The 13,766-nt window shown below is 60.4% G+C and overlaps 1 pseudogene; it reads left to right on the top strand.

Moving 5' to 3' along the window:
- LOC116826718 (phosphatidylinositol transfer protein beta isoform-like) overlaps positions 1-12,683 on the top strand; it is a 17,090-nt pseudogene extending 4,407 nt beyond the window's left edge.
- Positions 12,684-13,766: the final 1,083 nt, after the last annotated feature.

Raw genomic sequence — 13,766 nt, 5'->3', positions numbered from 1 at the left:
CGGAGGGGCAGATGGATGCACTGGCTGTGTGGGGGCAGGGCGCTGGGCTCACTCCATCCCCCCTAGTTCCAGCAAGAACAACACGGGGGTGGGGAGGGCATTGAGGTGCTGGCTAACGAGCGCCCGGGCGAGACCGGCCAGAACACCCACAAGCTCTATCACCTGCACAGGTGAGTGTCCCCCGGGGGGAGGACAGCAGGATGTGGGGCGGGGCTGTTGGACACAGGGATGTGGGGGGAAGGGACGGCATGGCAGATGGGGGGCTCATGCTTGGGGGGCCAGGGGAGGGCTGGGGAGGTGGGAGACGCCCCCAGGGTGGGGGTGGAGCTGGTGGAGTGGGGCAGAGCCAAGGCCCCTGGCTCTGAGCCGCACATGCTCCCCCCACAGCAAGGTGCCCGACTTCGTGAAGATGTTGGCGCCCAAGGGCTCGCTGGTGTTTCGCGAGAAGGCCTGGAACACCTACCCCTAGTGCCGCACCGGTGAGCCCCTGTGATGGGGACTGGCCTGGCGGTGGGGCGGGGGAGTTTCACTGGGACTGGCTGCATGGGGGTGGGATGTGATGCAGTAGGGACTGTCTGTGGGGGGGATGGGAGAGCAGGGGGTGACTTTAGGTGATGTACAGGATCTGAGCCTGTAACCTGAGCCAGGTGGGGGGGAGGGGGATCAACACCTTTGGCGGGAAGCTGGACAAAGGAAAGGAGCCTGCTGGAGAGGGGTTGGTCAGTTTCGGTTTTGGGCTGGGGATGCAGCGCAGGGAGTCCCAAACTAGGATCTAAGCTCCCTGAACCCCCAGAAGGACTCAATTGAGGGGTCCTGGTTCTGCCTCCAAGCTCTGCTGTATCCTTCGTTCCCATTGTCCAATAAACCTTCTGTTTTACTGGCTGGCTGAGAGTCACTGAGAGTCCCAGGAAGAGGGGTGCAGGGCCTGACTCCCACACACTCCGTGGCAGCGGTGGGAGATACTGCACCCCATGGACGGCGCTTCCTCCAGTAAGTGACTGGGGAGCAGTAAAGCGAAGGGTGGCTGACGGGGACCAGGTGTGCTGAAGGCTCAGAGAGGGACGGTTTCAGGGGGCAGTTAACCCCTGGGAGTGTGTGACCAGCGAGAAGGACTGTTGGAGTAACGGGGTCCCCCTGAGGACTGCAGGGAGCAGTCTCAGGGGCGGAGGAGCTTGCCGCTCGACCCTGGGAGAGAGAAGGGTTTTTCCAGTAACAGGGTACCCCGGGGGGATTGCAGGAGCAGTCCCAGGGACGGAGGAGGCTGCAGCTCGACTCTGGGAGAGAGAAGGATTTCTGCAGTTACAGGGTCCCCCGGGGGATTGCAGGAGCAGTCCCAGGGGCGGAGGAGGCTGCAGCTCAACCCTGGGAGAGAGAAGGATTTCCTGCAGAAGGGCTGGTGCACGAGAGGTCTCCCTGGAACCGGTGGGAAGCTGAAAGCACAGGCCGGCGAGTGGCCGTCACGAAGATGTATGCTAAACGCCTTAAGAAAGACCTGGTGGAGCTGTGCAGGCAGAGGGGGCTGCACATTGAGAGGTCCACCAAGGCACAGCTAATTGCCCAGCTGGAGGAGAAGGATCGCTTGGATGAACGGAGCCCTGTCCCTGAGGGAAGCCGCCTAGCGGATGCAGCCTGGGCCCCAGGGCCTGACCTGGCTGGGAGGGGTCAGGCTGCTGCCGAGGACACCCTGAGACCCTGCCCACCCATACCTAGGGGAGGAGTTGGGGGAAGCCCAGTGAATACCGAGGGCTCCCTGACCCCGGCAGCCAGCAGGGGATCGTCCTGGCAGAGCTCCCCGTCCCTGGAACGAATGTGGCTGGAATATGGGAGGGAGCTGAGACGGGAAGAGCTCAAGTTAAGAAGGCAAGAATTGAAGCAGGAGCAGGAGGAACAGGAAAAGCAGCGTCCGCATGAGGAGAAACAGCATCAGCATGAGCTGGAACTGGCCTGGCTGAGGAGCAGCGGGCCCCGGCTGCGGTGAGTGAGGGGGGATCCAAGCCTACACCGAACTTTGATAAGCGCTTGCTGCCCCGGCGTAAGGAGGGGGAGGACATAGACACCTTCCTGACGGCCTTTGAGAATGCCTGCGAGCTGCACAGGGTTGGCCCTGCAGACAGGCTCCAGTTTCTCACCCCCTTACTGGACTCCACAGCCGTGGAGCTGTACAGCCGACTGAAAGGGGCGGAGGCGGGGGACTACGAACTGTTCAAACAGGCCCTGCTCCGCGAGTTTGGGCTGACTCCTGAGATGTACCGGAAAAGGTTCCGGAGTCAGCGTAAAACCCGTGAGATCACATATCTACAACTGGTCAACCGGGCGCAGGGGTATGCCCGCAAGTGGACAGCTGGGGCCCAAACTAAAGAGGACTTGCTGGACCTGTTCATACTGGAGCACCTGTACGAGCAGTGCCCGTCCGACCTGAGGCTGTGGTTGAGGGACCAGAAGCCGGAGAACCCGCAGCACGCAGGCCAACTTGCCGACCAATTTGTGGACAGTCGGGCAGGGGATGGCAGGGAGGAGTCTCGAAGGAGCAGGCCTGCCTCAGCGCAGAGAGAGAGTCATCATGGGACCTCCCAGCGGGGGCCTATGGAGAACCCCCCCAAAAGGGGAACATCCAGTGTCAGGTCCCTCCGACCCACTCCAGGGGACCCACGAGACATGGGCTGCTATCAATGTGGCCAACGAGGCCACATACGGGCCCAGTGCCCCAAGCTCAGGGACAGACCAAGCAGACCCAACCCGCAGAGGGTGGACTGGGTAAAAACCCAATCGGAAGATGGGCTACCCTCCCGGGAAAGGGGGGCTGGCAACATACCACCTATGAAGGAGGGAGGAGGTCCCCAGGTCAGCTCCTCTGGGGGGCTGGAAGCGCCAGCCTCCGGGTTCTTAGTTTACCGGGTGGGCGCGGGGCTGCCCCTCCGGAAAGAGTGCATTGTTTCCCTGGAGGTAGATGGGAGGGAGGTCACTGGGTACTGGGACACGGGTGCAGAGGTGACGCTTGCCCGACCCGAGGTGGTGGGCTCAGATCGGATGGTGCCCGACACCTACCTGACCCTGATGGGCGTGGGCGGGACCCCATTCAAGGTGCCCGTGGTAAGAGTACATCTGAAGTGGGAGGCCAGGGAGGGCCCCAAGGATGTGGGGGTACACCCATATTTGCCCACAGACGTGTTAATGGGAGGGGACCTTGAGGACTGGCCTAGTAGCACTCAGAGTGCCCTGGTCGTGACTCGTAGTCAGAGTCGGCAAAGGGCACTGCACCCCGACAACGGGGAAGGTACTCGGCCCGAGGTGCAGGACCCTAACCTGGGGGGCGGGGAGCGTCCAGGGGCAGGGCTCAGAGAGGCTGCGACCTCAGGCCCAGCCAGCAAGAGAGAGCTGGTCCCCATCCCTGTCCCAGCTGCTGAGTTCCAGGCGGAGTTGCAGAAAGATCCCTCCTTGCGGAAGCCCAGGGACCAGGCTGACCTTAGTGCGGAACAGACCCTGAGGAGAGGTTGCAAGGAGAGGTTCCTGTGGGAGAAGGGGTTCCTGTACCGAGAATGGGCTCCCCCAGGGGAGGTAGAGTCATGGGGGATCAGGAGGCAGCTGGTGGTTCCCCAGAAGTTTCGCCACAAGCTGCTGTACCTGGCCCATGACATCCCTCTCGCAGGACAACAGGGAATCCGGCGCACCAGGCAGAGGCTGCTACAGAACTTTTACTGGCCTGGGGTCTTTACCCATGTCCGACAGTACTGCCAATCCTGTGACCCCTGCCAGAGGGTGGGGAAGGCCCGGGACAAGGGGAAAGCAGCCTTGAGGCCTTTACCCATCATAGAAGAACCTTTCCAGAAGGTGGCCATGGACATAGTGGGACCTCTCAGCAAGATGACCCGGTCAGGGAAAAAATACATCCTGGTGGTGGTGGATTTTGCCACTCGCTACCCCGAGGCGGTGGCCTTGTCCTCTATTGAAGCGGACACAGTGGCAGATGCGCTGATGACAATTTTCAGCCGGGTGGGGTTCCCCAAGGAGGTCTTAACGGATCAGGGGTCCAACTTCATGTCGGGCCTGCTCCGGTCCTTATGGCAGAAATGTGGGGTGCAGCACAACTGGGCCTCAGCGTATCACCCCCAGTCCAACGGGCTGGTGGAAAGGTTCAACGGGACGCTGAAGATGATGCTAAAAACATTTATGAACCAGCACCCGCAGGATTGGGACAAATACTTACCTCACCTGCTGTTCGCGTACAGGGAGGTACCCCAGGAGTCTACCGGGTTTTCGCCTTTCGAACTGTTGTATGGAAGGCGAGTAAGGGGGCCCCTGGACCTGATGAGAGATGAATGGGAGGGGAAGGCCACTCCCGAGGGAGAGTCAGTGGTGGAGTATGTCCTGACCTTCCGGGAAAGACTGGCCGAGCTCATGGGCCTGGCCAGGGAGAATCTGGCCCGAGCCCAGAGGAAGCAGAAGGTCTGGTATGACCGCACGGCCCGGGCCCGAGCCTTTGCCACCGGGGATCAGGTGATGGTTCTCATCCCTGTGAGGAAAAACAAACTCCAGACCGCCTGGGAAGGGCCCTTCAAGGTTATCAAGCAACTGAATGAGGTAAACTATGTGGTGGAGCTGTCAAACTGGGCACATCACCGTCGGGTGTACCATGTGAACATGATGAAACCATACTATGACAGGGGGAATGTGGTGTTGGCCGTGTGTGGACACTGGGAGGGGCAGGGAGATGACCCTTTAGTGGATCTATTCCCTGGGACAAAAGCTGGTTCCCCCCTGGAGGCGATTCCCCTCTCTGATCAGCTGACCCTGGCCCAGCACGCTGAGATCAGAGGGGTGCTGCATCTGTACCGACAGCTGTTTTCCAACCAGCCTGGACACACTAATTTGACTGTCCACAGGGTGGAGACCGGGTCACATCCCCCTATAAGATGCTCCCCTTTTCGGGTCACTGGTAAAACTGCCCAGGATCTGGAAAGGGAGGTCACGGACATGCTGGCTTTGGGGGTGATCCAGCAGTCTTCCAGCCCTTGGGCCTCGCCAGTGGTGCTGGTCCCCAAGAAGGATGGGTCAATTCGGTTCTGTGTGGACTATCGAAAGCTCAATGCCATCACCGTATCTGATGCCTACCCCATGCCCAGGCCTGACGAGCTCCTAGACAAGCTGGGAGGTGCTCGGTACCTCACCACCATGGATCTTACCAAGGGCTACTGGCAAGTGCCGCTGGAAGCAGATGCCAGGCTGAAATCGGCCTTTATCACCCCTCTGGGGCTCTACGAGTTTCTGACCCTGCCCTTTGGCCTCAAGGGAGCGCCGGCCACCTTCCAGCGCCTGGTGGATCAGCTACTGAGGGGGATGGAGAGTTTTGCCGTGGCCTATATTGACGACATCTGCGTCTTCAGCCAGACCTGGGAGGACCATGTGTCCCAGGTTACCCAAGTCCTGAACCGAATTCGGGAGGCTGGGTTAACCGTAAAGGCTGAGAAGTGCAAGGTGGGGATGGCGGAAGTATCTTACCTGGGCCATCGGGTGGGGAGCGGCTGCCTGAAGCCAGAACCCGCCAAGGTGGAGGTGATCAGAGACTGGCCTGCCCCCCAAACCAAGAAGCAGGTCCAGGCCTTTATTGGGATGGCGGGATACTATCGAAGGTTCGTGCCCCACTTTAGCACCATAGCCGGCCCCATCACTGAACTGTGCAAAAAGGGGAAGCCAGACAAGGTAATCTGGACCGAGCCGTGCCAGGAGGCTTTCCGGGCGCTGAAGGAGGCTCTGGTCAGTGGCCCAGTTCTGGCGAACCCAGATTTTGACAAACCCTTTATGGTGTTCACCGACGCCTCAGACACGGGACTGGGGGCGGTGTTAATGCAGGAGGATGAAAAGGGGGAGAGACACCCCATCGTGTACCTGAGTAAGAAGCTGCTACCCCGGGAGCAAAACTACGCGGCCATCGAGAAGGAATGCCTGGCCATGGTGTGGGCCCTTAAGAAGCTAGAGCCATATCTCTTTGGGCGACACTTCACCGTGTACACCGACCACTCTCCCCTGACCTGGCTGCCCCAGATGAAAGGAGCCAACGCCAAGCTCCTGAGGTGGAGCCTGCTCCTGCAGGACTATGACATGGACGTGGTCCATGTGAAGGGAAGTGCCAACCTGATAGCGGACGCGTTGTCCCGGAGAGGGGGCCCTGAACTTCCCCAGGTCACTGGGCAGAGTGACCCCGCTCAGTTCAGTTGTTGTACTTCAAGTGCTGCACAGGATCTTTTCAGGGGGAATAAGGCAAAACGCCACATCTATTAGCAATACATCTATTAATGAGGACTATCGTACACATAAGATACATATATATATATACACACATTACACTTATGCACACACAAGCACACTTTGTCGTCTTGTTGTTACCAATTAGTTGTTCCCCCTAATTGCACTGGCCAGGTGAGTTAGTTGGGGGAGGGGGTGGAGCTGGACTTCTGCGGATCCGGATCGATGCTCCCATGTTGACAAGACAAGACCCGGGGGACTCTGCAAGACACCTCACCTTTATAGCAGCTTCCCTCTCATGCAAATCTGTACCAGATTCAAAATCTGTGTCTGTGGCCGTTGGGCCTTTGTGCTGCTTCCTTCTGGGGATTGTCCCAATGCTGAACAGAGGGTGTTTCCAAAAGCAGGTGATGGCTTCTAACCCCCAAGGGCGTCAGTGTCTCTGCTCCTCTTTAAGGAGCCCACTTGACAGGTCTTACTGTCCTTGGGTCTGGCTCCCAGCCCCTCTCCAAGGGTTGCAGCTGTTGCCTTCCCACCTTGCTCAGTCACACCTTGTTCATTCAACAGTGCAATTGATTAAGGGAGTTGGGGGGGCGATCTTATCTCCTCTGAGCAAAAAGACATTTTTCTTCTACTGTAGCTGTCCTTAGGGGCTATAACATTGTCCCAGGCTTAACGCAAAGTTCTCGAGAAGTTTTTCTACATAGGGATCTGACACAGCGTTTCTATATCAAAGGACTTGATACAAAAGTTGTATGAAAATGGCTCAATACCGGGCTACAGGAAACGGCTTCGGACAAAGTCATAGGAAAGTTCTGGGAAGATGCTCAATACAGAGATTTGTCTGCTCCGTCTGCAAGGGGGGCTGTGATGGAGCGGGGCGGACTGACGGGGGAGCGGTACTGGCACTGTCCGCATTGGTGCTGGACAGTGGTGGGATATCGGGGTGACTTCACTTGAGGGACGATACCTGAGCCGAGAGGAGGGTGGGGCCAGGTGACACCTTCTGACCCAGAAACTGGACAAAGGCTGGAGGGGGAGTGAGACAGCTGCGGGGGGGGGGTCAGTTTGGAGCTAGCTGGGGAAATAGAGGGAGCCCAGAACCGGGGTCTGGGCTCCCCCCACAAGATTGACCTGACTGGGGGGTCCTGGTTGTACCTACAAGCCATGCTTGGGACTGTGTTCCTGTTTCTAATAAACCTGCTGTGTTACTGGTTGGCTGAGAGTCCCAGGGAATCGCAGGAAGAGGGGGGTGCATGGCCCTGGCTCCCTCACACTTCGGGACAGCCATGCACCTGGACGCCTGGGTTCTACCCTGGCCAGATGGGGGCAGGGTGGGCTGGAAGACAGGACGCCTGGGTTCTGTCCCAGCCAGCTGGGGAGCCTGGGAGCCCGGACACCTGGGTTCTCTGCTGTTGATTTTAGTTGCTAATCTCATCTTTCTCTCTCTCGTTCCTGCTGTCCTGGGGCCTGGGGCTACAGTTATCACAGTAAGTGCCGTGTTCCACTTCCTATCACAGTTGGGGGACGGAATCTGTGGGGAGACGGATCTGGCAGGGGGTGGGGGATCTCCCCTGGGACTCCGTCCCCACAGTATCTGGCCTCCCGTTGTCTTGCTGTGTCTGCCCTTGCAGGAGGTGTTGGGTGGGGGTGGGGCAGTTGTTAAATGTAGAACCGGTTGCTAAAGGGGCGACCTGGCTTCCCCAGGGGGCAATTTAAAGGGGCTGGAGCCCCAGGCTCCTTCAGTTGCCGCCAGAGCCCCCCTGCTGGAGCCCTGGGGTAGGGCTGTGAGCTCTTGGGCTATTTACAAAGTCTGGGGCTCCGGCTGCCTCTACTGCCCCCGCCCTTTAAATAGCCCCCGGAGCCCCGGGCTGCTGCTGCTACCCCAGTGCAGGAGGGGGGACGAGAAACTTGTGGGTTCTGAGGGGGGCAGTCGGGGGCAGGACGTGGGTTGGGGTCAGATGTGGGGAGGAGACAGGCACGTGGGGTTTGTACTCACCGCATGGTTCCCTACCGGGGCTGGGGGGGCTGGGAGCCTGGATGCCTGGGTTCTGCAGGGAACCAGTTCTTAGGATTTTGGGAGCTCATCACTGGGGTGGCGGGTCTGGGGGGTTCTGGGCTCTGCTACCGCCCCTCACTTCCACCTGGCCCCCAGAACCAGTACGTGAGGGACAATTTCATCATCAGGATCGAGATGTGGCACAAACCCGACCTGGGCACCCAGGACAATGTAAATGAGCCCCGCCCCCTGGCAGCTCCGCCCCCCAGTATGCCCCATGGCCAGTCCAGGCGCCGTCCCCCCATCAGCCCCGCCCCTGGTGCCCCCCAGGGCCATGCCAGAGCCCGTCCCCGTCAGCCCCACCCCCTTCCCCCCTCCGTGCCCCAGCATTCGGCCCCTGGAGCTCGCCCCCCGTATGCCCCAGTGCCAGGCCAGGCTCGCATCTCCATAGGCTCCACCCCTGTGCCTTCCCATGGCAGGCCAGGCCTGTTCCCCCGTCAGCCCTGCCTCAGTACGCACACCTGCTGGTAGTTCCCCCCATACGCCCCATGGCAGGGGAGGTTATGTCCCCCATCGCCACCCCAGTGCTCAGCCCGGCCCCTGGCAGCTCCCCCCCAGTACGCCATGGCCAGGCAGGCCCGCCCCCATCAGCTCCGCCCTGGTGCCCCATGCTGGCCAGAGCCGTCCCTGTCACCGACAAGGCCAGCGGATCGCCGCTTCCCAGGGAGGAGGCCAAAGCAGGGGAGCAGCTGAGGGTTGGGTGTGCCCCTTAGCCAGTGCCCCGATCTGGGCGTGAGACCCCTACCATAATGTTCTGCTCCGCCTCCCTGATTGGCTCCTCACCTGCCCGGGGGCAGGTTCACGGTCTGGAACACGGCGACATGGAAGGACACGGAGTTGTCCACATAGACATCCCTGACCGACCCAGTGTCCGGAGAGAGCCCCCCCACACTGCCCCTCACTCCCCCCTGCAGGCCCCTGCCAGCCCCGACCCTGACTCACTCCCTCTCTCTGTGCCAGGAATTACAAAGCAGACGAAGTCTGGCTCTTTTTCAGAGCGTCTCGTGGGATAGACAAGGCGAGGGCCACGGTCAGAACTGGAAGGTAACCTGTGCCTACTGGCTTAGATCCGGGAGAGAGAGGGAGGAGCTGGGGAAACCAGACTCCTGGGATTCACTCACGGGTGCCATGTTCCTGCACCTGTTTGCTTCGTCCACTGAAGCACAGTTGGTTGAGGAAAAATGACCATATGAGTTTCCTGTGAAGGAAATCAGCCTCCCCAATGTGGAAATACGGGGGTTGAAGAAGGTCGGATTGTGGGGCACCCAGGGATAATAGGGAACGTGGAATTCAGAAGCCCTTGACAAGGCCCTCGCCCACAAGCCTCTTACGTGAAGTCAGCTGCGCAGGGATCGAGGGAAGGTCCCTGTGTGGGTCGGTCACTGGTACAAGACGGGAACAAAGGGCGGGAGTAAACGGTCATTCCTCAGACGGAGAGAAGTAAACTTGTTGGGGTCCCCTCCTAGGTAACAGTCGTAAAGATCTGAGAAAGGGGTGAACAGGGAGGTGGCACTCTGCAGCCAATACAAAAACTCCTTCAGGTAGTTAAGTCCCAGGCAGCCTGCAAAGAGCTACAAGAGAGTCCCTCAAAACTGGGTGACGGCAAACAACCTGGCAGGGTAAGAATTCCGATTTGAAGAAATGCAACCCTGGCATTGGAAAGCACCCAGCCCAGCTAGAACGACGCGGCATGAGGGAAGCTGGTGGCCACTCAAGGACGATCTTTGGAAGTCACTGGTGATCTGCTCCCTGCAAACCTCCCTGCAACGTGCAGGCTGGCAAGCCAAACAGCAACACAATGTTTGGACCATTAGGAAAGGAAGAGAGAGGAATCTCATAATTGCTTCATATAAATCGCTGTGGTCACAGGGTCCCCCGGGCGATGCCTTGGAACTGCCCCCACAAAGCCAGGCAGGACTTTGGGGAGCCTCCTCTCCCTCGGAGCAGACTTGTTCAGGGCAAGAAGCTCACACGTCTTCGCCTCCGGGTCTCTCCTTGGAGCATTCAGCATCCTCTGCCCCTCCGTGGGCTTCCCACAGCGAGCCCACCCAGGCGGGGTCCTGGGGAAGCCACAGGGTTCTGCACCCCCACTTTGCAGTCAGACATGACTCTCAGCCAGCCGGGAACACAGAGGTTATTCGATGACAGGAACACAGCGTAGGGCAGAGCTCATTAGCACAGAAATCAGGGACTTTCAGCCAAGTCCAACTTGGGGGGAGGGGAGCCCAGAGCCAGGGCTGGTCCCCGCCACCCCCCTCCACCCCAAGCCAGCCCAGACTGACTCCTTCCAGCTGCCTGGCCCCTGCCTGGCCCATTGCTCCTCCTCTGGCCTTTGTCTTGCCCGGGCCAAGAGTCACCTGGTTGCATCCCCCTCCTGGGTCACCGGTTCAGCCATAGCATCCGTGCAGGCAGCTGGAGCAGCCCCGCAAGTCACACAGCCCTATTCCCACCAGCTGGACATTGGTGCAGCACACAGGGAAACTGAGGCATACACAGTGTTTATGCCAAACAGTAAGACTCACATAGGCTCACATACAACAACAAGGGAGAATCCCCCTTCGTCACACATGGGACGCTCACACCTTGACCACTGTGTAGATTTGGTCGCCCCACCTCAAATCAGACAGACGGGAACTGGGAAAGGTTCAGCAAAGGGCCCAGAAAGGATGAGGGGTCTGGAACAGCTGCTGTGTGAGGAGAGATTAGTCAGACTGGGGCTGGTCAGCTTGGGAAAGGGATGGCTAAGGGGGGATATGGTAGAGGGCTAGAAAATCGTGACTGGGGTGGAGAAAGTAGATAGGGAAGTGTTATTTACTCCTCCTCCTAACACAAGAACTAGGGGTCCCCCAATGACATTAGTCGGCAGCAGGTTTCAATCAAACAAAGGAAGTATTTCTTCTCCCAATGCCCGGACAGCCTGGGGAACTTGGTGCCAGGGGGATGCTGTGAAGGCCAAGGCTATACCAGGGTTCAACAAGGAACTAGCCAAGTTCCTGGAGGATGGGTCCATCACTGGCTAGTAGCAGGATGGGCAGGGACACAACCCCCTGCTCTGGATGTCCCTTGAGACACAACAAATCCTGCCCCTTGGCAGGGCTGATGTGATGTCCCTTGGGGTCCTGGTCGGCCGGCTGGGGCTGGGCGCCAAGCTGGACACTGGATCCGTGCTCCAGAGCGGATGGACCGAGCAGGGCAGCTCCGTTCTTACATCCCTCGTGTCTTTTCCTAGTGGGAATTGGCCAGTAACAAGGAGTCTCCCCACATGTGCGCCTACAAGCTGGTGACGGTGAACTTCCACTGGTGGGGCCTGCAGGGCTGCATGGAGCAATTCATACACAAGGTGAGACTGCGCCAGTGGCCCCAGGGCAGGGACACAGGGCTGTTCCCCTCCGGGGGGTGCCGGCTCCCACCTGTCCCGGGGCAGGGCTGGCTGGCTCAGGGATTGGGAACGGGACACGGGGCCTGGCCCCACAATATGACGCCTCTCTCTGTCTCTGCCCCTTGCAAGAGCAACGCCTCTTCACCAATTTCAACCGGCAGCTCTTCTGCTGGCTGGACAAGTGGGTGGATCTGAGCATGGACGACATTCGCCGCATGGAGGAGACGCAGAAGGAGCTGGATGAGGTGGGGGCGGGGGGGGGTCTGCCCCCTGGGGGGGAGGCAGGTTCCTGTGGGGGTGGGGCTAGCCAGGGCTTAACCCTGCCCTCTCCCCCTTGCAGATGAGGCAGAAAGGCGCAGTGTGGGGGCTGACGGCCGGAGACAAGTGACCCCTGGCTGGTGCCAGCAGGACACTGACATGGTACGTGGAGGAAGCGGGGGCTGGACAGGGCCTGGGAGAGGGGCACTGGGGCTGAGGGGCTCTCAGGACAGGAGTTGGGGGGCTGGATCTGGGGTCCCTGGTCTCTTGCTAATGCCCCCGTCTCCCCTAGGACTCTGCCCCCTCCCACCTGGGAGTGAGGACCCAGCTGCCTTGGTGGGACCCCAGGGATCCCCCTTCTCGTTCCGTCCAGCTGGGGGTGCTGGGGACCCCCCGCCCTTACTGATCACGGCCTAGTGAGCTCTGGTGGGACAGCCCCCCGCCGGCCCCCCCCAGGCGCTTCTGGGGCAGTGGGGGGTGCTGGCCCTGGCAACCCCCCCCCCACAAGCTGTCCCAGGTTTCAGCACGTTCCTGTCCCCCCTGGAATCATGGTGGGGGGAGCAGGGAGCCCCCAGAGGCTGATTTTCAGAGTTGGGGGAGGGGAGGATACCCCGGGCCAGGCAGCCTCTGTTGGGTTCCATGTGCCTGTGGTGGGGGCAGTGGGGGGATCTGCCCCCAGGACCCCCCCACATTCTGTAACTCAGGATGGTTCAAAAACGTGATCAGTAAAGAACTTGTCAGAAACGAGCTGTGGCCGAAGCTGCTGGGGGCTCTGCTCTGGGGGGCGCTGAGGGCTGCCGGGCCGGGGATGCCCAGTGGGTCCTGGCCCGAAACTGCCTCTCATATGGGAACTGCTGGAAACCACCTGCCCGGCTGAGGGGGGTGGGGGGAAAGTTCCCTGTGGGGGCCCCCCTGCTTCTGGGAATCCACTCCTCCTCCCTCGGGTGGGGCCACGGGCTGGTGACACCCCCTCCCTGTATGCAAATTACCCCACCTGGAGCCCCGTTGGGCTGGGGGGCCACAGGTGGGACCCCCGCCTGGCTCTGGCGCTCCTGGGCTCTGCTCTGACCTGGGGCTTGGGTGCCTTGTCTGGGGCCAGTGGAGGGATCTCAGGGGCTCACCCTTGGGCCGAGGGGGCTGGAGGCAGGAATCAGTGGCGGCGGCCTGGGGGGGTTACTGGGGGGCCGTGCCCAGAGGAGTGTCCTGGCCCAGGCGTTGCCCATGACGTGGCTCCGGGGAAAAGGGACCAGAAACAGCCCTGGTGCCGGGCACAGCTGGTTTCGCCCAGTGCTTTCAGTTAAAGCCGGCGGCTCACGTGAGGCTGATCTGGGAAACTACAGCCTAGCGCTGGTGAGGGGTCCTGGGCCCACCCCCAGTGTCAGGTCAGGGGCCCAGCCCCTGCCACCCCCCCACTGGGCCCCAGATAGGATGGGGTGACACTGACATTTTCCTTAGGACAAAGTTTCTGGGAAATCCACGTGCCCCGGGTGAAACCCCCTCGCTTCCCCCGCCACCAGCTCTCACTCTGCGCTGGTTTCTTCAGCTCAGAGATTCATGATGCAACCCCAGAGCTTCCTGCAATAACCCCACTCCACTGCCCCCCCAGCACTGCAACTCAGCTGTGTGCTGGGGGGGGGGGCAGGGATGGGCTGGCAGGGGCTGCAGATTGGGAGTGAGGGGCCCTGGCAGAGCTGGGGGAGTCCAGGGGGCTGCAGGTCGGGAGTGAGGGGCACCGGTAAAGCTAGGGGGGCAGAGCTGGGCTAGCAGGGGCTGCGGGTTGGGAGTGAGGGGCACCGGCAGAGCTGGGGGGGGCAGGGCTGGGCTAGCAAG

This window comes from Chelonoidis abingdonii, chromosome 4, assembly GCF_003597395.2.
Source record: "Chelonoidis abingdonii isolate Lonesome George chromosome 4, CheloAbing_2.0, whole genome shotgun sequence".
Classification (NCBI taxonomy): Eukaryota; Metazoa; Chordata; order Testudines; family Testudinidae; genus Chelonoidis; species Chelonoidis abingdonii.
The sequence above is the reverse complement of the archived record's forward strand: the minus strand, read 5'-3'. Positions and strand labels throughout refer to the sequence as shown.